The 25,573-nt window shown below is 41.9% G+C and overlaps 1 pseudogene across 1 annotated transcript in view; it reads left to right on the top strand.

Annotated features, from left to right (window-relative positions):
* The first annotated feature begins 7,870 nt into the window (after positions 1 to 7,870).
* Positions 7,871 to 25,573, top strand: part of LOC110532124 (splicing factor 3B subunit 3-like) — a 36,690-nt pseudogene continuing 18,987 nt past the window's right edge. The window contains exons 1-6 of the transcript XR_016483271.1: positions 7,871 to 8,044; positions 8,348 to 8,489; positions 11,208 to 11,320; positions 11,476 to 11,642; positions 12,008 to 12,164; positions 23,601 to 23,664. The product of XR_016483271.1 is annotated as a splicing factor 3B subunit 3-like (transcript). The remainder of the gene's footprint in view (positions 8,045 to 8,347; positions 8,490 to 11,207; positions 11,321 to 11,475; positions 11,643 to 12,007; positions 12,165 to 23,600; positions 23,665 to 25,573) is intronic.

Genomic DNA, 25,573 nt, shown 5'->3' with positions numbered 1-25,573 from the left:
AAAAGGGCTTTGGGATTTGTAGTCCTACTGGTCATACACGCAGCGTTGCCAACTAATTTTCAGGGGAAGATGCTAGAGGCAGCTCGATTTGTTGCTAAAAGTTGCTAAATGACGTTGTGATGTCATTGCGTAATAACGTAAAACTGCGTCATTACGTAGAATACATAATAACGCTACTCAAATTGACTGGCCATCTCTGCAAAAAATATGATTTGACATTTGTTAGTTTAGATTTGTTTGTTTATTATCATATATTTGTATTTGTAAAAGTAATATAAACACAACACATTTTTATATGATCACATTTTTATTTTTAAACACAACACATTGAATTATTGAACAATTACACATTATTGCACAATAACATTTTATTTATTTTCTTTTTAACAAGTAAACCTACACATTCTGAACATGATAGTTTTAAGCAGTGTATTGGTAGTTAGTTAACATGCTACCTAAATGATCAACAATTACAAGTACAGGCTAATAACAAGGTATATATGCTATCTTATTGAACAAGCAACTTAACTCATATAATGATGTATGCGCTAAGCATCTCTCTCCAGCTCTCTCCAGGTTGTTGTGCTGCTTGGCTGGCTAGCTGCTCAATGGTTTCCTCCAGATATTACCACTGTTTTCGCACACACTGCAGTACACACTGCCATCATCAGCTGTGTATCTCCGCCAGTTCCAGAAAGTCCACTCCTTGCATACGTACTGTAGATATGATGAATCATAGATTGGCAAGGAATTCCTCTTCATCTTCACTGTCCAACTGCATTGTCACGGAGCTGGAACCAGCAGTAGAGAACGGAGTGGCCTTAACTTCTTTGGGATAGAGGGTGGTATTTTGACGTCCGGATGAAAAGCGTGCCCAAAGTAAACTCCCTGCTACTCAGGCCCAGAAACTAGGATATGCATATAATTGGTAGATTTGGACAGAATTTGTAATGTAACTGGGGCCGTTGAGTGCCAACAGAAGAAGATCTTCAAAGGTAAGGCATATATTATATCACTATTTCTGACTTCCGTGTCGCAACTCCCTGGTTGAAAAATATTTTTTTTGCATTTGTGTGCTGGGCGCTGTCCTCAGATAATCGTATGGTTTGCTTTCACCGTAAAGCCTTTTTAAAATCTGGCACGGCAGCTGGATTAACAACAAGTTAAGCTTCATCTTGAAGTATTGCACTTGTGGTTTCATGAAAGTTAAATATTTATAGTAATTTAATTCGAATTTCGCGCTCGCAATTTCACCGGATGTTGGCCAGATGGGACGCTAGCGTCCCAATGATCCGCAAAAGTTTTAAAGCTGTATGCTTCTATGGTGCCAAACTGATGCAGAACTTTACTGGGTAGTTTATGCTGTTAACAGGTATCACCAGCCACTTCAGTCCATACCGCACCAGGAGTATGGAGTTGAGAGAGTGCAGTGACATTCTATTTCTTAACTTTGACTTGACCACATTCATTTGGCTGAACAGCCGTTCAACCTCCGCATTTGAGTGTGGCAAGGAGAGGACAGCGAGTGCAGCTTTGCACAGTTCTTCAAATGGATTTCACCCGGAAGAGTCCGTGTAGTTATTGACTGTATTTTCAGTTGAGTCCCACCTAAACAGATGGATGTTTCTCCATTGGGAAACAATTGTATCAATTGTTTGGGGCTGGTATCCCAGTAGCTCAGCTACTTTAATCATTTCAGTGGTGCCCTTATTGTGCTTTAGCGTTTCCTTAACACTGAACAAGGCCATGTTTCGCAAGACTTCTAGGTTGTCTGGGAGCCTTGCTTGCAGCTCCTTGCTTAAAACAACAATGTAGTTGATGCACTGTCTCCGAATGACCTTTTTGTCCTCTGGCGCAAGACTGAGTTGGTACACCGTGCTCTCGAAAAGGTACCGAAGGTATGGTGATGGACTGAGATGTCCATCAATGGCATCCTTCAGGACACCCATTTTTGCCATTGGGTTGACTACTCTGCTGCAAATTGATGTTAAGAGGTGTACCAGATTGTCCAAAAGCTTGACAGGATCTGTTTGCTCTGCCTCAGATGACTTCACTGCAACTTGTACGTCAGACAGGATTGATTTCAAGAATGTCAGGTAGACATAGTTGGTCTTGTCCATGTACATGGCGTGGAGCACATCCGCCATGTAGCAACGCTCAAAGGCCTTGGTCAACTCAAAGTGGAGTTTCAGTTCTTCCCACTGGCTCAATATACAAGTTACCGCAGGCTCAATCGATAGCCAACGTGTGGCACACACTTTGGTGATCTTCAGGGGTTTCTGGCCACAATTAATGGTGGCATACACTGCTTTGTACGCCTCGCACCGTTTTGGGGAAATGGAAAACCAGTTGTAGGTTTCCCTGATTAAGTACTTAACACTCCCAGGGATGGTTTCTTTGGATGCTGCGACAGACAGTCAATTGTAAAGACTGGCACACACAGTGGATGAGTACCAAATTGGGCAATGCACATTCTTCCTTTAAAATCATGTGCACCCCGTTGTGCACCCCAATCATCAAGGACGCATTATCAGTGCCTGAAGATTCTCTTTTTTAAGGTTACACTTCTCAAGAAACTCAACTACCGCCATTGCTATTGATCTGGCATCGCCCCCCTCCAATTCACATCAGTGGACTCATCCAAAAGGAGACTGAACTTCTCATCCCCCACATCTGATGTTACCCTTTTGAGAAAATAAGGAGGCAGTACTCCCCTAATCATTTCTGTGCACTTGGTGCGGTGCATTTGGAAGTTTGTTGCTGCCACAGAATCTGAAAAGGCAGCTTTGCAAGCCATACCTAAATGGTTGCATGCTAGCAGCGAACAATGCTCTGCAGTGGCCATTGCCATAGTAGCTTCGGCGCTTTTCCAGTCATCCACTTTCTTAATCAACTGTGGTAATGTAGACTGAGTTGTGGGGTTGTACGGTTTTGATTTATTTATATGCTTTGCTGTAGCACAATGTTTTTTGATGTCATACATTTTTGCAAGCATGTCTGATCTGCAGTTCGCACAGTATGCCCGACAATCATCCCCAATTACTGGCTTCAGCCACCCTTTAAATTCAGGTACAGACTCCCACTCTTTTCTGTACTTCTGGCTGTACAATTTTGATTGAGAGATGTTGATTGATGTTTTAAGTTCTGTTGAAGCAGTCAGCCAACAATGATTTTTTATTTGCTGAAATTACTGCTGGCCTGCTGCTGCCTGTGCAAGAGCTGAGCTTTTGCTGCTGACGTCACTCACAATGCACTTTTGCTGCCAGAACGTGTGTTGTGACTGAGTATGTGACAGAGAAAATCGTTTTTGTGTCATTTAGAGGGAACATGAGTGCATTTTAGCGTTTGAGTCACTTTTCATAAGTTGCTAAAAGTTCCAATATATATTTTTAAAAGTAGCTAAATTTGTTGCTAGATGCAGTTTGAAAAAAAAGTTGCCAGGGTACTCTGAAAAGTTGCTAAATCTAGCAACAAAATTGCATACACGTTCTTTTCAACGCCACAGCTGTGCGAATTCGGCAAATCCATGGTAAGTGGTGTGCTTCAAGGGAACTGTAGTTTCATCATGTTCATCAAGACGCAGGCACTGTCCTGAAAATACAGGCATGAGCAAATACCAGATTAATGATGATGATGATTAAATACATTACTAGTAAAACGTTTGGAGACACCTACTCATTCATGGGGTTTTCTTTATTTTTACTATTTTCTACATTGTAGAATAAATAGTGAAGACATCAAAACTATGAAATAACACATATTGAATCATGTAGTAACCAAAATAGTGTTTAACAAATCAATATTTTATTTTATTTGAGGTTCTTCAAAGTTGCCACCCTTTCTTTGCCTTGATGACAGTTTTGCAAACTATTGGCATCAACCAGCTTCATGAAGTAGTCACCTGGAATGCATTTCAATTAACATGTGTGCCTTGTTAAAAGTAAATTTGTGGTTTACAGAAGATAGCCCTATTTGGTAAAAGACCAAGTCCATATAATGGCAAGAACAGCTCAAATAAGCAAAGATAAATGATAGTCCATCATTACTTTATGACATGAAGGTCGGTCAATATGGAACATTTCAAGAACTTTGAAAATGTCTTCAAGTGCTATTATGAAACTGGCTCTCATGAGGACCGCCACAGGAAAGGAAGACCCCGAGTTACCGCTGCTTCAGAGTGTAAGTTCATTAGTTACCAGCCTTAGAAATTCCAGCCCAAACAAATGCTTCACAGAGTTCAAGTAACACACATCTCAACATCAACTGTTCAGAGGAGACCGTGTGAATCAGTCCTTAGTGGTTGAATTGCTGCAAAGAAACCACTAAAAGATACCAATAATTAAAGACTTGCTTGGGCCAAGAAACACGAGCAATGGACTATAGGACCGAGTTTGGGGAACCCTGCTATAGGCGGCTCTTCATTATGTACATTTAACTTTTACCAAATAATGTATATGCTGCTACACATATTCTATCTATATTCTAATCTTTACATTTACATTTCGTTTTTGTGAGCTAGTGATTTATTCTAACACGTTGTGGAGTTTCGAGGGGGACATATTTTCCCGAGTCTGCACTAATTACCTGCATCATAGTTCCTGTATTTGTCTGCATATTTCATCCCACTGAGCCACCTCAGCTTCTAAGCAAAGCATATGCATTGTCGCCACCTAGTGGAATTGTGTGTCAACTGTTAAATGTGTTGCTGTTGGCCGCTTTTTCATTATTTTTTTTGTTAATTTAAACAATTGATAGCATAAATTCAATAGACATGAACTCCATGTTACGTCCTTATAATTGTGTCGCTATGTTTCAGGCACGTTGTGGACCGAATTTGTTTAATGACGTCGCAGATCATGAAGGACCCACGATCGACAGCAAGCGTTTTACCCGTAAAAGTATCATTACATTCACAATGTGAATTAAATTTGTCATCAAGTTGATATTAGCTTCATCCCAGATGCTACACCGTAAATCATTTGCATACAGTATCCCCACAATACAATATTGAAAATAAAATATCAATAGAAAAATGTTTACGTGTTTCTCAATTTTAAAGATGACCAGTTTTGGATAGACGACTGGCTGAATGAAAGCCTTGCACCGCAGCTGTTTTTTTAGGCTAGTATGCAAGCTAAGTATTGCAAAGTTGCTTTGTCTATTTCGTAAAGTGTTTTTGTAATGGTAGGCTCCTGTTATTCTTGTGTTTTCCTTGGTAAAGTCGGACCTGCCTAGTTGTAGCAGCGACCAGTGGGTTTGTGTACAATCCACTTAACAAAGTTGGCTTGCTAACCTTAGCTAGCTACAGTAGTCTAACTTAGCTAAAGCTAAATAGTTATGGTTTTGTTTGTAGTCAATGTTGACTAGCTAACTATCGTCAACAGATGACGAAATGCTTTTCTTGCAAATGTGTGTGCAGTATCAACGACGATCATTACTTTGTTGCATTATGAGAGCTGAGGTCTCTAGCCAATTGATACCCTTTCATATAAAAGCTACGTTGCTAGTTATGTTTTAACACTTCCAACAATGCTAAACTTTTTTTGTGTGCAACAATTTACTAATCCTTTCTCCCACAGCTGTGGCCTATTTCACCTGCACCTGAAGGTTGAGAAACAGCCACTGTTTCTGTATAACCTGACCCTGCTTCTGGCGTCACCCACGCAACTTCTCAGGTACATACACATCATATACAAAAGTATGTGGACACCCTTTCGGCTACTTCAGCCGCACCCATTGCTGACAGGTGTATAAAATCGAGCACACAGCCATGCAATTTCCATAGACAAATATTGTCAGTATAATGGTTTTACTTAAGAGCTCAGTGACTTTCAAACCATGGCACCTTTCCAACAAGTCAGTTCTGTTATTGTGAAGTGGAAATGTCTATGAGCAGTGATGGGCTACACAAACTCACAGAATGGGACCGCAGAGTGCTGTAGCACTTAAAAAATCGTCTGTCCTTGGTTGCAACACTCACTACCGAGTTCCAAAACTGCCTCTGGAAGCAACGTCAGCACAATAACTGTTCTTCGAGAGCTTCATGAAATGAATTTCCATTCCCGAGCAGCTGCAACACAAGCCCAAGATCACCATGCCCAGTTTGGGGAAGGCCCTTTCTTATTTCAGCATAACAATGCCACTGTGCACAAAGCAAGGTCCATACAGAAATGGTTTATCGAGATCAGTGTGGAAGAACTTGACTGGCCTGGACATATTCTTGACCTCAACCCCATTAAACTCCTTTGGGATGAATTGGATCACCGACTGCAAGCCAGGCCTAATCGCCCAACATCAGTACCCGACCTCACTAATGCTCTTGTGGCTGACTGGAAGCAAGTCCCTGCAGCAATGTTCCAACATCTAGTGGAAAGCCTTCCCAGAAGAGTGGAGGCTGTTATCGCAGCAAAGGGGGGACCAACTTCATATTAATGGGCAGGTGTCCACATACTTTTGGGCAGTTGGTGTAACATCCCCTCTTGTGCTCGCTCATCCCTGAGTGTTTATATGGGGTGAAAGTAAGCCGAAACAGTAACGGCAGAATAAATAGTGTAGCTACACCATACCGGTTGACCATGAGCCTATCACAATTAAAACATATATGCCAAGAACTGGAAGCTTTCACACTATCATTACTGCATGTCAGTCACATGGAAAATGAGTGAATGGACTTGAACGTGCAGTTTATGCAGCAATTCAGGTTGCAAGTGTATGCTTGATGAAAGGCCATCACTGAATGTCATTCATGAACCTTCTTGGTGTTTTGTAAGATATGTTTTTGTTTGCATTTCTAAAATGGTAGGTGAACAGTGCACTGTATGGATGCTGGAATTTTTTTAGTGTACACAAGTGGGTAGGTAGCCAGGCTTACAGGTGCCTTTTGAAATTATTGTTTGACAATCAGATGAAAACATCACAACTGGTTTTTGGTAATGCCACATTTAAAGGTAATACATGTTTGAATTAAATGACTAATCTTTACTATTAGGCCCACAGAGATCCTATTAAATTCATATGGATTCTATATGTAATGCTATGTTTAGAATGAAACACAGAAAAGTACAAGCGTGTGCACACTGAAGAGTACCAGGAAGAAATCTACTTTCACCCTGAGTATATACTGTATAAAATTGATGTCACCTATGATGATTTTTGGGAATATTTATTGACTTGCCTTGCGGGAACCAAGATTCAGGAGATAGTTGTTTCTGGGGGGGAAGATCATTGAGCTCCTGCGTCCAGATGCCAACACAGGGAAGGTTCATACCCTCCTCACCATGGAGGTGTTTGGCAATATCCGCTCCTTTATGGCCTTCAGGCTGACTGGAGGAACTAAAGGTGTGTGTTATGTATGTATGTGTGTCTGCCTGTACACCTGAGATTGCATTTTGGTATATAGATATGACTCAATCTTGGCGTCAAAAGAGTAGTTGCTGTGTGTAATGTAGATTCATATTTTCTATGTATGTGGTTGAAAAGCTCTGATTTTGAAATCTCTTTTGAGACATTTGTGCTTTTCATCCCTAGACTACATTGTGGTGGGCAGTGACTCGGGCCTCATCGTGATCCTGGAGTACCACCCCTCCAATAACACGTTTGAGAAGATCCATCAGGAGACCTATGGCAAGAGTGGCTGTCGTCGCATCATCCCTGGACAGTTCCTTGCCGTTGACCCCAAGGGCAGGGCAGTCATGATGGGTAAATAAGCTCCGAGAACTGAGAGAGATTGTTTTGGAAAGTGTTGATAACGGTAATTTTTTGTTGTTGACATCTGTGACTTGATGGACGGTTTTCATCTCCGAGTTGTAGTTTACTGATTTACATATTTGTTTCCAGGTGTTGTAGTTTACTGATTACCTCTGTGTTTCCAAGTGCCATTGAGAAGCAGAAGCTGGTATACATCCTGAACAGAGATGCAGCAGCACGTCTCACCATCTCCTCGCCCCTGGAGGCTCACAAGGCCAACCTGCAGGTGTACCACGTGGTAGGAGTGGACGAGTGCTTTGAGAACCCAATGTTTGCCTGTCTAGAGACTGACTATGAGGTGAGAGCCCAGCACTGACCCCTATGATATGTGAATTGGCTCATGCACTCTTGTTACGTTCGACATACCTGGACTTCTTTACACAGACTCAGATGTGCTGCTACTTTATTCGCTCTCTACCCACCCAAGTGTTGTTGAAATGATGAGTCTTCATGTCTCTTCTCTGACAAACCACTGGAGAGAGCTTAGACACCTCTGATCCCCAGCTGCTCTGCTACTACAGCTGTCCTGTAAATCCTCATCCCGTCCTCTTTGTTTCCACTGACCCACAGCATGTGACCTATTACTTCTACCTCTGTCCAGGAAGCTGACAATGACCCCACTGGAGAGGCTGCATCCAATACCCAGCAGACACTGACCTTCTATGAGTTGGACCTCGGTCTGAACCACGTGGTGCGCAAGTACAGCGAGGCCCAGGAGGAGCATGGCAACTTCCTCATCACAGGTAGCTACTTATTATTTCCAGTAGAGGGTGGTCAGAGCCAAGTTATGAGTTGTTTGCAGCCTTTCCTCTTGTGTTCTACTGATGAGTGAGGTCTGCCCTTGCGCATTGCTCCTCACTTCTTCCTGCTGGGGTGAAGATTAGTCCTCATTGTTTGGATGACTGCACACCCACTGGCTGGGAAATGGACACAGTGCCACTATATAGAGAGAATCTGTGCAGAAAATTTGGGTTGACATGTGATTATCATGTCTCTTCCCTGACTATCCACTGGAGAGAGCTTCTGATTTCAACCCAAAAAAGCTCACTGTTGTAGCTGTTCTGTTAGTGTCTTCAAAGCCTGGATTGTTTTTTGTAACACTACAGTGTAAACCAGGTATGTTAATCGGTTAGCTGCCGAAAATACATTTGACTGGTCGTGCTTATCGGTCTCTAGGGTCATTTGCATAATTGTGTGGAATTAAATTGGCGCATGTATTTTTGTTAGTCGTCATGCATCTTATTTATTGCATTTGGAGCCTAGTTTGAGTAGCTGAATAGCGCGAGAGCTCGTCAAAAAGCATGTCATGGAGTGAAACCTGCTTCTGTAAGCCCAGTCATTGAGCAACAAATAACAATTCTAAATGCAATCGCATGTTGAACTTTGATAGCTACAATGTAAATTGTGAGCTTGAGGCAGTAATTGTTTGAAAGCTAAACCTTTTACTTAATGTCAAATAATGAGGCATGTCTTGCTTCAAAGTAGCCTTGCGAAAATCTAGCCATAAATGTTGAGGAAATTATTTTATCAAGACTTCCTCATGCCATTAACCAGCATTTCTCTCCTGTTCTATTTGGTTTCATATAAGAAGCCAAAGGCACAGTCCTAGTCATATTAGCAACTAGGGTTGGGCAGTTTCCAGATTTTCATATCGTCACAAAAACACAAAATAGACCATTAAGCATATGTGACCAGAATGCTAACACATTAGCACAAATAATAGAACATTTCCAAGGAGGCTGCTAGCTAAATATGCTAATGAGCGCAAACGAAAATAAAACAATTGCGACGACGAGCAATCCAGCTCATGAAGTTGTACACATGTGGTGCATTCGGAAAGTATTCAGAGCCCTTGACTTTTTCCACATTTTGTTACGTTATAGCCTTGTAATAAAATATATTAATTAAAACATTTTCCCTCAATCTACACACAATACCCGATAATGACAAAGCAAACAGTTTTTTAATATTTTTTGCACATTTATTAAAAATAAAAACAGATACCGTATTTGCATAAGTATTCAGACCCTTTGCTATGAGACTCGAATTTGAACTCAGGTGCACCCTGCAGCACTCTACCAATCAGACCTTTACGGTAGAATGGCCAGAAGGAAGTCTCTCCTCAGTAAAAGGCACATGACAGCCAACTTGGAGTTTGCCAAAAGGCACCTAAAGGACTCTGACCATGAGAAACAAGATTCCCTGGTCTGATGAAATCCTGCTTGAACTCATTGGCCTGAAGTGTCATGTCTGGAGGAAACCTGCCACCAACTCTAAGGTGAAGCATGGTGGCAGCATGCTATGGGGATGTTTTATAGTGGCAGGGACTGGGAGACTAGTCAGGATCAAAGGAAAGAGATCCTTGATGAAAACCTGCTCCAGAGCGCTCAGGACCTCAGACTGGGGTGAATGTTCACCTTCCAACAGGACAACAACCCTAAGCACACAGCCAAGACAACGCAGGAGTGGCTTCGGGACAAGTCTCTGAAAGTTCTTGAGTAACCCAGCCAGAGCCCACATTTTAACCTGATCGAATTTCTCCGAAGAGACTTGAAAATAACTGTGCATTGACGCTCCCCATCCAACCTGACAGCTTGAGAGGATATGCAGAGAAGAATGGGAGGAGCTCCACCAAATATAGGTGTGCCAAGTTTGTAGCGTCATACCCAAGAAGACTGGTGATTCAGCAAAGTACTGAGTAAAGGGTCTGAATACTTATGTAAATGTAATATTTCCATATACTTTTTAAAAAAAAAACTGTTTTTGCTTTGTCATTATGGGGTATGGCATGTATATTGGCGGGGGACGATTTAATCTATTTTTTGTTACGTTACAGCCGTATTCTAATGTGGGGAAGTCAAGGGGTCTGAATACTTTCCGAATCCTAGTTACTATTAAATTCCCCTCTTTCTAAATTTCTAACTGAGATTTGTTACATGTGCTGTTTAGAACTGTTTTCCCATGAATTGCTTTTTGGTAATGTTTGAAAATGATGTTTTAGTAGCTGCTTCATTACAGCAGTTGCTTCATTACAGCAGTTGCATGTTTAGTAATAGGCTGTAGTCTTTTGACTGGAGGACTATAGGTTTTCTATTGTTGCATGTTTCTGTTAAACTCTTAAATGGATAAAGTTGTATGTGTGCTTGGTATCGGAGAGGAAGAGGCGAAGCGAGAGGTTTCGCTCTCGACCAAAATTGGTCCCAAATAATCCCAATGTTTCTGTGGTCTTTATTTTGGGCCTAAACTTGTCGCCTGCCTCCCCACCTTGGAATAACTCTTATTGTTAGGGCGGAGACAAGCATCTCATCATTATATACAGGTCTCTGATAGTATTTTACTGTTTGGAAAAAAAAGTTTGTTGACCGGTTAATGAGGAGGGTCAGTTAGTCGGCAGCATAATTTACCGAAATTTGCATCCCTAGTGTAAACATTGTGTCATCATGACCCCCTCTTTTGTCCAGTTCCTGGAGGCTCTCATGGTCCCAGTGGAGTTTTCATCTGTTCAGAGCACTACATTACCTACAAAAACTTTGGCAATCAGCCTGACATTCGCTGTCCCATCCCACGCAGGAGGGTGAGTTTCTGTAAAGTTTAGTAAAAAATGTACTAACAAAGGACTTGGCTAACCAGACCAGTCACGTTGAATTTGTGAATGTTTGTATGGATCAGTTTTAAGTTATTAGTACTATCCACACAGTGCCCTCATTCTTTATTTTGCCCTAAACACAGAATGACCTGGATGATTCTGAGAGAGGCATGATCTTCGTCTGCTCAGCCACCTACAAGACCAAGTCCATGTTCTTCTTCCTGGCCCAAACGGAGCAGGGGGACATCTTCAAGGTCACCCTGGAGACGGATGAGGAGATGGTGAGGGCAGCAGTGTGCAGTCTGAGATAGAAACTGGGGGAGGGCAGCAAAGAGTGCTGTTGAAGTGATGAGTCTTCATGTCTCTTCTCTGACAACATGAATATAGCATAAACACCTGATCTCAGCACACACACAGGTCTGTGTTCACATGATGGGATTCCTTCTCATTCAAAAATATTTACAGAGATGAGGATGAAGTACTTTGACACCATCCCTGTAGCCACAGCTGAAGACCGGCTTTTTATTTGTCTCTTCAGAGTTCGGCAACCAGTAAGTCATTCATTTCGCTAGAATCCCCCTCAATACCACACATTACTGAGACATCCATCTTTATCATCTTGCTCTTCTGTGTGAATCGGTGAGTTCATAGTCTCCTCCCTTCTCTCTCTGCTAGTTACCTTTACCAGATAGCCCATCTTGGAGATGATGATGAAGAGCCAGAATTGTCCTCTGCCATGCCCCTGGAGGGAGATTTCTTCTCCCAGCCACGCCCCCTCAAGAACCTGGTGCTGGTGGACGAGCAGGAGAACCTCTCCCCCATCTCCTGCCAGGTGTGTGTATTTAGGATGGAGCTCCGTTGGCAGCAGATAGTCTTCCTGGGGTCCAGTCAAACGAAGGCACTTGTACAATTTTAAAAACATTACAATACATTCACAGCAGAATGCCCTCAGGCTCCTACTCTATTACCACATATCTACAACACAGAATCTATGTCTGAATGGTGTGTATGTTACCGTGTGTATATATACATGTCTGTGCCTATGTTTGAGTTGCTTCACAGTCCCTGCTGTTCCGTAAGGTGTATTTTCATCGTTTTTTTGCATGAGTTACTTGATGTGGAATATAGTTCCATGTATTCATGGCTCTATGTAGTACTGTGCTTCTCCCATAGTCTGCTCTGGACTTGGACTTTTAAGAGACCTCTGGTGGCATGTCTTGTGGGGTCTGCATGGGTGTCTGAGCTGTGTGCCAATAGTTTAAACAGACCGCTCGGTGCATTCAACATGTCAATACCTCTCACAAATACAAGTAGTGATTAAGTCACTCTCTCCTCCACTTTGAGCCATGAGGGATCGACATGCATGTTATTAATGTGTACGTCCAAGGGCTAGCCGTGCTGCCCTGTTTTGAGCCAATTGCAATTTTCCTAAGTCCCTCTTTGTGGCACCTGACCTCACGACTGAACAGTAGTACACGTGCGACAACTAGGGCCTGTAGGACCTGTCTTTTTGATAGTGTTGTTAAGAAGGTAGAGCAGCGCTTTATTATAGACCAACTTCTCCCCATCTTAGCTACTGTTATATCAATATGATTTGACCATGACAGTTTACAATCTAGGGTAACTCACGACTGAACAGTAGTACACGTGCGACAACTAGGGCCTGCAGGACCTGTCTTTTTGATAGTGTTGTTAAGAAGGTAGAGCAGCGCTTTATTATAGACCAACTTCTCCCCATCTTAGCTACTGTTATATCAATATGATTTGACCATGACAGTTTACAATCTAGGGTAACTCCAAGCAGTTTCGTCACCTCAACTTCTATTTCCACATTGTTTAGTTGAGGTTTAGGATTTAGCGAATGATTTGTCCCAAATAACGCTTTTAGTTTTTCAATTATTTAGGAGTAACTTATTCCTTGCCAGCCATTCTGAAACGAACTGCAACTCTTAAGTGTTGCAGTCATTTAAGTCGCTGTAGAAGTTGACATGTATAGTGTTGAGTCGTCCGCATAGGGGCGGCAGGTAACCTAGTGGTTGGGCCAGTAACCGGAAGGTTACCGAATCCCCGCGCTGACAAGGTAAAAATCTGTCGTTCTGCCCCTGAGCCAGACAGTTAACCCACTTCCCCGGGTGCCGACGACGTGATGTCGATTATGGCAGCCCCTCGCACCTCTCTGATTCAGAGGGGTTGGGTTAAATGCGGAAGACACATTTCAGTTGAATATGTTCAGCTGTACAACTGATTAGGTATCCTCCCCTTTCCCTTACATAGACACACTGACTTTATGCTTGTCGTTAGTAAAGATTTTTTTAAAGTAGACAGCTCCCCTGGGGAATTCCTAATTCTACCTGGATTATGTCGAAGAGGCTTCCATTTAATTACACCCTCTGTGCTCTGTTAGACAGGTAACTTTATATCCACAGTATAGAAGGGGTGTAAAGCCATAACATGTACATTTTTCCAGCAGCAGACTATGGTTGATGATGTCAAAAGCCGCACTGAAGTCTAACAAAACAGCCCCCACAATGTTTTTATCATCTCTTTCTCTCAGCCAATCATCAGTCATTTGTGTAAGTGCTGATCTTGTTGAATGTCCTTCACTATAAGTGTGATGAAAGTCTTGTTAATTTGTTTACTGTAAAATAGCATTCCATCTGGTCAAACAATTGTTTCCAAAAGTTGACTAAGGTAATGGGCGGATTGGTTACCTATTTGAGCTAGTAAAGGGGGCTTTACTATTCTTAGGTAGCGGAATGACTTGTTTCCCTCCAAGCCTGGGGGCACACACATTCTAGTAGGCTTAAATTGGAAATATGGCAAATAGGAGTGACAATATCGTCCTCTATTGTCCTCAGTAATTTTCCACCCAAGTAGTCAGACCCCGTGGCTTGTCATTGATGATAAACAATACTTTTCACCTCTTCCACACTATCTTTACAGAATGAAAAATTACAATGCTTGTCTATAATAGTTTGGTCAGATACAGTGCCTTGCGAAAGTATTCGGCCCCCTTGAACTTTGCGACCTTTTGCCACATTTCAGGCTTCAAACATAAAGATATAAAAGTGTATTTTTTTGTGAAGAATCAACAACAAGTGGGACACAATCATGAAGTGGAATGACATTTATTGGATATTTCAAACTTTTTTAACAAATCAAAAACTGAAACATTGGGCGTGCAAAATTATTCAGCCCCCTTAAGTTAATACTTTGTAGCGCCACCTTTTGCTGCGATTACAGCTGTAAGTCGCTTGGGGTATGTCTCTATCAGTTTTGCACATCGAGAGACTGAACATTTTTCCCATTCCTCCTTGCAAAACAGCTCGAGCTCAGTGAGGTTGGATGGAGAGCATTTGTGAACAGCAGTTTTCAGTTCTTTCCACAGATTCACGATTGAATTCAGGTCTGGACTTTGACTTGGCCATTCTAACACCTGGATATGTTTATTTTTGAACCATTCCATTGTAGATTTTGCTTTATGTTTTGGATCATTGTCTTGTTGGAAGACAAATCTCCGTCCCAGTCTCATTCTTCCAGAATGATCCTGTATTTGGCTCCATCCATCTTCCCATCAATTTTAACCATCTTCCCTGTCCCTGCTGAAGAAAAGCAGGCCCAAACCATGATGCTGCCACCACCATGTTTGACAGTGGGGATGGTGTGTTCAGGGTGATGAGATGTGTTGCTTTTACGCCAAACATAACGTTTTGCATTGTTGCCAAAAAGTTCAATTTTGGTTTCATCTGACCAGAGCACCTTCTTCCACATGTTTGGTGTGTCTCCCAGGTGGCTTGTGGCAAACTTTAAACAACACTTTTTATGGATATCTTTAAGAAATGGCTTTCTTCTTGCCACTCTTCCATAAAGGCCAGATTTGTGCAATATACAACTGATTGTTGTCCTATGGACAGAGTCTCCCACCTCAGCTGTAGATCTCTGCAGTTCATCCAGAGTGATCATGGGCCTCTTGGCTGCATCTCTGATCAGTCTTCTCCTTGTATGAGCTGAAAGTTTAGAGGGACGGCCAGGTCTTGGTAGATTTGCAGTGGTCTGATACTCCTTCCATTTCAATATTATTGCTTGCACAGTGCTCCTTGGGATGTTTAAAGCTTGGGAAATCTTTTTGTATCCAAATCCGGCTTTACACTTCTTCACAACAGTATCTCGGACCTGCCTGGTGTGTCCCTTGTTCTTCATGATGCTCTCTGCGCTTTTAACGGACCTCTGAGACTATCACAGTGCAGGTGCATTTATACGGAGACTTGATTACACACAGGTGGATTGTATTTATCATCATTAGTCATTTAGGTCAACATTGGATCATTCAGAGATCCTCACTGAACTTCTGGAGAGAGTTTGCTGCACTGAAAGTAAAGGGGCTGAATAATTTTGCACGCCCAATTTTTCAGTTTTTGATTTGTTAAAAAAGTTTGAAATATCCAATAAATGTCGTTCCACTTCATGATTGTGTCCCACTTGTTGTTGATTCTTCACAAAAAAAATACAGTTTTATATCTTTATGTTTGAAGCCTGAAATGTGGCAAAAGGTCGCAAAGTTCAAGGGGGCCGAATACTTTCGCAAGGCACTGTATAGTTGGATGTATAGTGTCAGTATTTATTACTGGCATGTCATGCCTATGTTTGCTAATCTTGCCAATTAAAAAATAATTGAAGTAGTGGACATTATCAGTTGGTGTTGTGATGAATTGATCCATCTGATTCAATGAATGATGGAGTTTGCCTTTTTTCCCAAAATGTAATTTAAGGTGCTCCAAAGCTTTTTACTATCATTCTTTATTTAATGTCTTTGTTTCATAGTGTAGTTAATTATTTTTATTCAGTTTAACCACATGATTTCTCAATTTGCAATAAGTCTGCCAATCGGTTGTGCCGTCATTTTTGCCTCATCCTTCTCAACCATACCATTTTTCAATTCCTCATCAATCCACAGGGATTTAAGTTTTCAGTCATTTTCTTAATGCTTATTATCAACTGGAATAAGCAATTTCATAATTGTGTCAAGTACAGTATCTGTTTGCTCCTCATTACACACCACAGACCAACAGATATTCTTTACATCAATAACATAAGAATCAATACAAAATACACTTACTTATACACTATATTAGGCCCAGCCTTTGGAACTTAAGTTTTCCTAGATATGGCTACTATATTGTGATCACTATATCTGATGGATCTGGATACTGCTTTCAAGCTCATTTCTGCAGCATTAGTAAAGATGTGATTAATACATGTTGATTTATTTCCTGTATTGTTTGTAACTACCATGGTAGGTTGACTGATAACCTGAACCAGGTTGCAGGCACTGGTTACAGTTTGAAGCTTTTTCTTGATTGACAGGATGGCATTGTCTCCCTCAATCCGTGCAATGGCTACTGCTATAGGTTTCAGGCTGCTTACCACTCTCTCCCAAAATACATCATCCTGGAGGATCCTCTTGATGGGGCTGTCCCTATTGGCAAGTTTCCTCCAGGAAACTGTCAAACATGATGACCACACCACCCTAACGGGTGTTGCTGGGCAGCTTCAATGTGGTGCTCTTGTTCTTCTCACTTTGCTTGGTGAGGTAGCTTGCTGCTATAACTTGATGACCCTGCACATGTGATGGAAGTATGCACTGTGCATGCAGAGGGTTGCAATTCCACTGATTTGGGGATAGTTTAACCAAAATATACCACAAGACCTGTAATTGCCTTGTGTATCCCACAAAAAAGGGTTGCTGTGATAAGCTAACCTTGTTTCTTAATTAAGCTACATTTGTTAACATGGGCTATTTTGAGCACTTTTCTTCTGGGATGCTTACTTGCTTTCATTGCTTTACTGGGAATCTTAGCAGCAGCTGTGCTCATGTTCTTTGTTAGTGCAGGGTGAGCTGCTCAGTGGACTTCCTCCTAGGGCACACAGACTTAATGCTAACAGTATAAATCTGGTTCATAGGTACATGATTACTGCATACAATAGCTGTAGGATCAGTAGAGGCATTCCAGGGCAGTTAAAGGGACAAATTAGGTTACTTATATTGTCTATTGACGGCCCCTGGTGTAATGTATATTTGCTGAAGTGTTATGACAATTCAACGTCACAATGGTAGGGATTAGCTAAGCTAGGCTTACGTCATTGTCTCAACTAGAGGTCGACCCACTATGATTTTACACCGCCGATACCGATTGGAGGACCAAAAAAACAAAGCCTGTGTGCGTGTATACTGTATATACACACACACACGTTTTTATATATGTCTGAGATGACAATTACAACAATACTGAATGAACACTTATTTTAACTTAATATAACACATAAATAAAATCAATTTAGTCTCAAATAAATAATGAAACATGTTCAATTTGGTTTAAATAATCCAAAAATAGTGTTGGAGAAGAAAGTAAAGTGCAATATGTGCCATGTAAAAAAGCTAACGTTTAAGTTCCTTGCTCAGAACATGAGATCATATGAAAGCTGGTGGTTCCTTTTAACATGAGTCTTCAATATTCCCAGGTAAGACGTTTTAGGTTGTAGTTATTATAATACTATTTCTCTCTATACCATTTGTATCTCTCATACCTTTGACTATTGGATGTTCTTATAGGCATTATAGTATTACCAGCCTTATCTTGGGAGTTGATAGGCTTGAAGTCATAAAGCGCTGCGCTTCAAGCATTGCGAAGAGCTGCTGGCAAACACAGGAAAGTGCTGTTTGAATGCTTACGAGCCTGCTGCTGCCTACCACCGCTCAGACTGCTCTATCAAATCATACATTTAATTAGAATATAACACACAGAAATACGAGCCTTAGGTCATTAATATGGTCAAATCCGTAAACTATCATTTTGAAAACAAAACGTTTATTCTTTCAGTGAAATACGGAACTCTTCCATATTTTATCAAACCAGTGGCAACCCTAAGTCTAAATATTGCTGTTACGTTGCACAACCTTCAATGTTATGTCATAATTCTGGCAAATGAATTAGTCATTGTTAGGAAGAAATGGTCTTCACACAGTTCGCAACGAGCCAGGTGGCCCAAACTGTTGCATATACCCTGACTCTGCTTGCACTGAACGCAAGAGGTGACAATTCCCCTAGTTAATATTGCCTGCTAACATGAATTTCTTTTAACTAAAAAATATATATATTTGTGTATTGATTTTAAGAAAGGCATTGATGTTTGTGGTTAGGTTCATTGGTGCAACAATTATGCTTTTCGCAAATGCGCTTTTGTGAAATTCTCACCCGTTTGTCAAAGTAGACTGTGATTCGCTGATAAATTAACAGGCACCGCATTGACTATATGCAACCCAGGTAGTTAAACCATGTGCAGTTAACTAGTGATAAGATAAGTTTAATGCTAGCTAGCAACGTACCTTGGCTCCTTGCTGCACAGTTTCCTCGTGGATTGCAATGTAATCGGCATCCAAAAATGCAGATTAATCAGTCGACCTCTAGTCTCAATGCAACCTTATAGTGCTGTGAAAGGAAACTGGATCCCATATGATTTTAGTAGATCCCATCCTCCTTATAAAACGTATTTTGTTTCCAAAAAGGTATCGCAATTGTCAACAAAAGTTACACATTGAGCTGCAATTATCACGTAGCCAGTTGTGAAGAGAGAATCCTGCTAAAGCGTACAATGCCGCGATTCAGAGATGGCAGAGGGCCAGATATGATGAGTCTTATTGGTGTTTAACAGAGGAGTCAATCAACTCTTTAAAATCCAGTTTCAACTTTTCAAAATTGCCCTTCATAATGTCATTAAATCTATTTCCATGTCCTGAAGTAGTACATTTGGGAGCAGCTTAGTAAGGTAATTTACTCGAGCTCTGGGATAAGGCATTGTTTTTGTACCAGGAACGGTCACATCTCTTATTATGGAGCTGCCCAGAATCACGGCTGATGAGAAGGACAAGGAAATCCGCCCACTTCCACGCTTCTCATGTTAACGTGGGCCATTTCTTTAGCACTTTTCTGGGATACTTTAAAATTTTTATTGCTTTATTGGGAAGCTTAGCAGAGGTGTGTGTGTGTGTGTGTGTGTGTATATATATTTCTGTGTTGTGTATTTGGTGTGCGTGTAGGATTGCAAAAGGTCGGAAACTTCATGGTAAATATCCAGAATTTTGGGGGAAATTTTCCATGGGAAGTTCATTTAGCTTAAATTCATCAAACATTTTAGCTTTTAACTGAACTTTTTTGTGGCAAATCTAGATCTTGTGGCATATTTTAGTTAAACTTTCCCCAATTCAGTGGATTTGCAACCCTCTGCATGCACAGTGCATTCTTCCATCACATGTACAGCTGATTCTCAAGAGCTTGCACACTGAGTTGCTATTGATCCCACACTACTACACTGTCTGAGCCAAGGACCACATGCTTTCTGGTAAGTTTTGATTACAATACTGGGTGGGGTGAATATTTTACATGATATACATTATATTTTGTTAACTAGTAAATGGTTGCCTACAGCAAAGTGTTTAAATCATTTCTAACTTAACAATTTCTGCTAGTTAGTTTTTGCTACCATGTGGGATTTCGCTTGCTTGAGCCTGCTAACTGAGTGTTAATTCACCTATTTCCATGTTTCATTTTAAACATTTATTTTATGAAGGAGGAGTTTAATCGAACTGCTTAACTATTTATCTGTACATGGAATTGTATTTTTTTTAATTTTTTACATTTTTTTTTACCCCTCATCTTTACAGGAAAATGCCATCTGATGTGTGGAGACATTTCACTGCAGCTAATGTAGAAGGAAAAGCTGTGTACATTTGCAAATACTGTGCCAAATCATATGTGAAGAATGCAACAGATGCAGAATCATCTGGCCAAGTGCATAAAGTTCCTTTAGTGCTCACAACAAGCAACCTCTGACAAAAGTCCCTTTACTTCTATTCGAGGTGAAAATGATGAATCAGATAGCAACAGCTCATATTCCTTCTTGAATCAGAAGTTGTTTTGACTCAATGGAGGAATGTGGTCAGAGAAATGATCAATGTTTTGTTCGAGCTGTGTGTGCAACTGGTTCACCTCTGATACTCACAGGTAATGTGTATTGGAAGAGATTTCTGAATGTTCTTCGCCCAGCATACGCCCCTCCAACCAGACATGCTTTATCTACTCATTTGCTAGATGCAAAGTTCAACAGAGTTCAAGTGAAGGTCAAGCAAATCATAGAGAAAGCAGACTGTATTGCAGTTATCTCTGATGGGTGGTTGAATGTTCGTGGGCAAGGAATAATTAACTACATCTCCACCCCTCAACCAGTAATTCTACAAGAGCACAGACACAAGGGACAACAGACACACCAGTCTCGACATTGTAGATGAGCTGAAGGCAGTCAGCAATGACCTTGGACCACATAAGGTATTTGCACTGGTGACAGACAATGCTGCGTACATGAAGGCTGCTTGGTCTAAAGTGGAGGAGTCCTACCCTCACATCACTCCCATTGGCTGTGCTGCTCATGCATTGAATCTGCTCCTCAAGGACGTCATGGTACTGAAAACAATGGATACACTCTGCAAGAGAGCCAAGGAAATGGTTAGGTATGTAAAGGGTCATCAAGTTATAGCAGAAATCTACCTCACCAAGCAAAGTGAGAAGAATAAGAGCACCACATTGAAGCTGGCCAGCAACAGGGTGGCGGTGTTGTCATCATGTTTGACAGTTTCCTGGAGGGGAAGGAGTCTCTCCAAGAAATGTCCATATCACAGTTTGCTGATATGGACAGCCCCATCAAGAGGAGCCTCCTGGATTATGTATTTTGAGAGAGAGTGGTAAGCGTCCTCAACTCCTGAAACATATAGCAGTAGCCATTGCATGGATTGAAGGAGACAATGCCATCCTGTCTGATGTTCAGACTCTGCTTGCAGATGTAAGGGAAGAAATCCGCCCTGCCCACTTTACTGTTGCTCCAAGCAGAGGAGACTGCAGTTCTGAAATGCATCAAAAAGCATGAAGAATTCTGCCTGAAGCCCATACACGCCGTAGCGTACATGTTGGACCCCAAGTATGCTGGCAAGAGCATCCTGTCTGGTGCAGAGATCAACAAGGCCTATGGTGTCATCACTACCGTGTCTCGCCACCTTGGCCTGGATGAGGGCAAGGTTCTTGGCAGTCTGGCAAAGTACACTTCCAAGCAAGTCCTTTGGGATGGAGATGCAATATGGCAGTCGTGCCAACATATCATCAGCCACCTGGTGGAAGAGACTTTGTGGATTTGAGGCTCTTTACCCTGTTGCCTCCATTCTCCAAATCCCACCAACATCAGCCGCCTCAGAGCGCAACTGGTTTTGCATTTGTGAATTCAATTCCCTTGTTTGGGAACACACACCAAAGCACGCAACAGGCTACAGACCAATATAAGGGTTGAAAAATTGGTGGCCATCCAGGCAAATTTGAGGCTTTTTGAGCCTGACAACGAGCCATCCTCAAGGTTGGACAGTGACGATGAGGCCTCAGTCTGCTGTTCAAGAAATGGACATTGAGGAGGTCCAGAAGACATGGAAGCCTGAGAGGAAGACAGTTTCTAGGCTAAAGCTTTGGCTATCATTTTACAGATGTACAGAATATCACAAGTACACCCCTCACATGTTTGTAAATATTTGAGTATATCTTTTCATGTGACAACACTAAAGAAATGGCACTTTGCTACAATGTAAAGTAGTGCGTGTACAGCTTGTATAACAGTGTAAATTTGCTGTACCCTCAAAATAACTCAACACACAGCCATTAATGTCTAAAACGCTGGCAACAAAAGTGAGTGAAAATAAGTGAAAATATTGAAAACCTTTTGGGAGATGCGATGGATCATTCAATATTTCCTTTTGTTGTTCAGTGAAATCATCCCATGTGAAGAGTCGACTCATTTAATTAAAGTTCAGATTGTAACTAAATTGTTTTATTTCTATAGGAAGGAGTTAATCATTGCAATTATGTCTACTTATGATAAGGTTTGTTAGTCTCCATATGGTAAATATAAACAATGCAAAAAACATCTACATTTAAATCGTATTAGTATTAATTTGCATATTCCTGTTATTCCTGTTCCATAAAGTTTCCACGACTGAATATTCCCCAAAATGTGCAACCCTATGTGCGTGTCAATAGTTTTCGATTCCCATAGATTTTTGTATTTAAGGTAGGTTATGCACCTTTTCCTCTTGTACTCAACCGAGGTGTTTTCCCATTTTTGGATACGGTGTGGCTCACCACATGCCGGCAGAGGCCAGACAGCCTCACAATGAAACTGATTTTTGCTTGCTTGCCGTGCGGGTTAGTAGGAGGACAAATGGGGCAGGGTTTGAGGAGAGGGATGTTATGCTGTTGCAGTGATGAGTCATGTCTCTTCTCTGACTAAATGGTTTTCAATAAAACTTCACAAGGTTTAGAGTGTTAGATTTGGCTGCTGGGGAGCAAGGAGACCCACAGCTCTGCTAAAACCACTTAACTGTGTGCTGTTTTCAAGGAATTTAACGAAATGCCAACTATTTGGTCTTTAAGAGCGTAGTCAGACCTACACATTCCTGATTATTCCATGCAAAACAATTGTGCCCATTTTAGCTTTGTTATACTGCATGATCATGTCATTTCAGATGCGTAGGGTAGCCTCACGTTATCTCTCAATATTAGGCGCCATTGGATAATTGCGTGATATAAAATTTACCAACTATACCTGACGAGTATGAGTGGTTTAGGTTAATTTCCAATCTTTTGTGGGCACTGCCTATCACGCAGCAGTAGGGCGCATTTGCCGTGGTACTGTTAGATGTTTACTTTGCAAGCACCAGTCTTTGTACAGTTGGCTGAACATACTGTATAGTGAGTGGTAAGTAAAGTAAATTAACATGATCCTCTTTTAAACATTTTTTTAACTACTTTTGCACCTGACAGACATTTGGGCTATTGATTTATGGACCACATCAAATTGACTAGCATCAATATGGCAAGTTAACAAACTTTCAGGGGATAAACTAGATGGCAAACAAATCAAATAATATAGTCATCTATAGTGATGTTGACCGTAGTCCAACTGACAACTTCTCCAGGACGAGGACAATTTGCCCCCCAGCAGCCAAATTGAATGTATTGTGACATTTAATTGTAAACTACCTGTAATAATAGAGAGTTTAAGAACCTCTGATCTCCGCATTATACACAGACACTGTCAGAGACTGTGCCTGTTTTACTTGATATTCTAACTCACACATCTCTCTTACTCTTTGTCCGTCTCTAGATTGCTGACCTGACAGCTGGGGGGTGACCTCATTAGCATGTGGCAGGGGACCCAAATCCGTCCTCAGACATGGACTGGAGGTATGTGTTCTGCTATTCCACCTCCCAGAAAGTGCTCCTACACACACATTCACACTGTGTGTGACATACCACAGTAGTATTTGAGCAATGACTACATTTGAACAAACTTATGCAGATACTCACTCACATGCACACCAGAAACCAGATTTGGACAGAGTTTGGTTTCCATTAGAAGCTGTAAAAGTGATGATATCCAGCCGTACAGCGCGCATCCAACCTGGAAGCCAGCCGCACCAATGTGGAGGCTACACCGTGCACCTGGCAACCTTGGCTAGCGCGCACTGCGCCCGGCCCGCCACAGGAGTCGCTGGTGCGCGATGAGACAAGGAGATCCCTACCGACCTCCCTAACCCAGACGACGCTAGGCCAATTGTGCGTCGCCCCACGGACCTCCCGGTCGCGGCCGGTTACGACAGAGCCTGGGCGCGAACCCAGGGACTCTGATGGTACAGCTGGCGCTGCAGTACAGCGCCCTTAACCACTGCGCCACCCGGGAGGCCCCTAATTGAGACAAACTTAACAAGTTCCACAGACATGTGACTAACAGAAATGGAATAATGTGTCACTGAACAAAGGGGGAGGTCAAAATCAAAAGTATCAAAAGTTTTAAAAAAAATCTAAAGTATTTTGGTATGGCCACCACCAGCTGCATTAAGTATTGCAGTGCATCTCCTCCTCATGGACTGCACCAGATGTTCCAATTCTTGCTGTGAGATGTTATCCCACTCTTCCACCAAGGTTCCCAGACATTTCTGGGGGGAATGGCCCTCACCCTCTGATCCAACAGGTCCCAGACGTGCTCTATGGGATTGAGATCCGGGCCCTTCGCTGGCCATGGCAGAACACGGATTTTCCCGTCTTGCAGGAAATCACGCACAGAACGAGCAGTATGGCTGGTGGCATTGTCATGCTGGAGGGTCATGTCAGGATGATCCTGCAGGAAGGGTACCACATCAGGGAGGAGGATGGCATTGTCATGCTGGAGGGTCATGTCAGGATGAGCCTGCAGGAAGGGTACCACATCAGGGAGGAGGATGTCTTCCCTGTAACGCACAGCCTTGAGATTGCCTGCAATGACAACAAGCTCAGTCTGATCATGCTGTGACACACCGCCCCAGACCATGATGGCCCCTCCACCTCAAATTGATCCCGCTCCAGAGTACAGGCCGTAAAGCTCATTCCTTCGACGAAAAACGCGAATCTGACCATCACCCCTGGTGAGACAAAACCGCGACTCGTCAGTGAAGAGCACTTTTTGCCCGTCCTGTCTGGTCCAGCGACGGTGGGTTTGTGCCCATAAGTGACGTTGTTGCTGGTGATGTTTGGTGAGGACCTGCCTTACAACAGGCCTACAAGCCCTCAGTTCAGCCTCTCTCAGCCTATTGCGGACAGTCTGAGCACTGATAAGAAATCAGTGCCCAAGTAATCCCATGCATAATAGAGAGACACGTGATCATATACAAATGGTAAGCAAGATTTTAAAATTGTTTGTCTTAACATCTGTTTGGGCTTCTTGCGGTCAATTTCCAGTCTACAAATTGTAAGTATGTTCCGGCCCCCCGACCATCCACTCCGAAATCGGCCCGCTGCTGAATCTAGTTGATGATCGCTGGTCTAGGCTAAATGTTAATTAGCGTAATACAGTGGAATTAAATTGCCTTGTGTATTTTCATTAGTCATCATATAGCCGATCTTATTTATCCAACACAACTATCACACACAACATACTGCAGCACCTCAGCTGGTTGCTGCTGAAGTACAATGCTATTTTATAAGCCCATTCATTGCGCAACAATTCTAAATGTGATCACATGTTGGTGCATGATTTTAAAGAGCTACTATTATTATTTCTTAACTGGCAATTGAAGCGCATCTCACATTCAAGTGCAGGCAACAGGCTGTCAGCGCA

Source organism: Oncorhynchus mykiss, chromosome 1 (genome assembly GCF_057628025.1).
Source record: "Oncorhynchus mykiss isolate SJ-2025 chromosome 1, ASM5762802v1, whole genome shotgun sequence".
In the NCBI taxonomy this organism is placed as follows: domain Eukaryota; kingdom Metazoa; phylum Chordata; class Actinopteri; order Salmoniformes; family Salmonidae; genus Oncorhynchus; species Oncorhynchus mykiss.
This window is presented reverse-complemented; position numbering and strand designations above follow the sequence as displayed.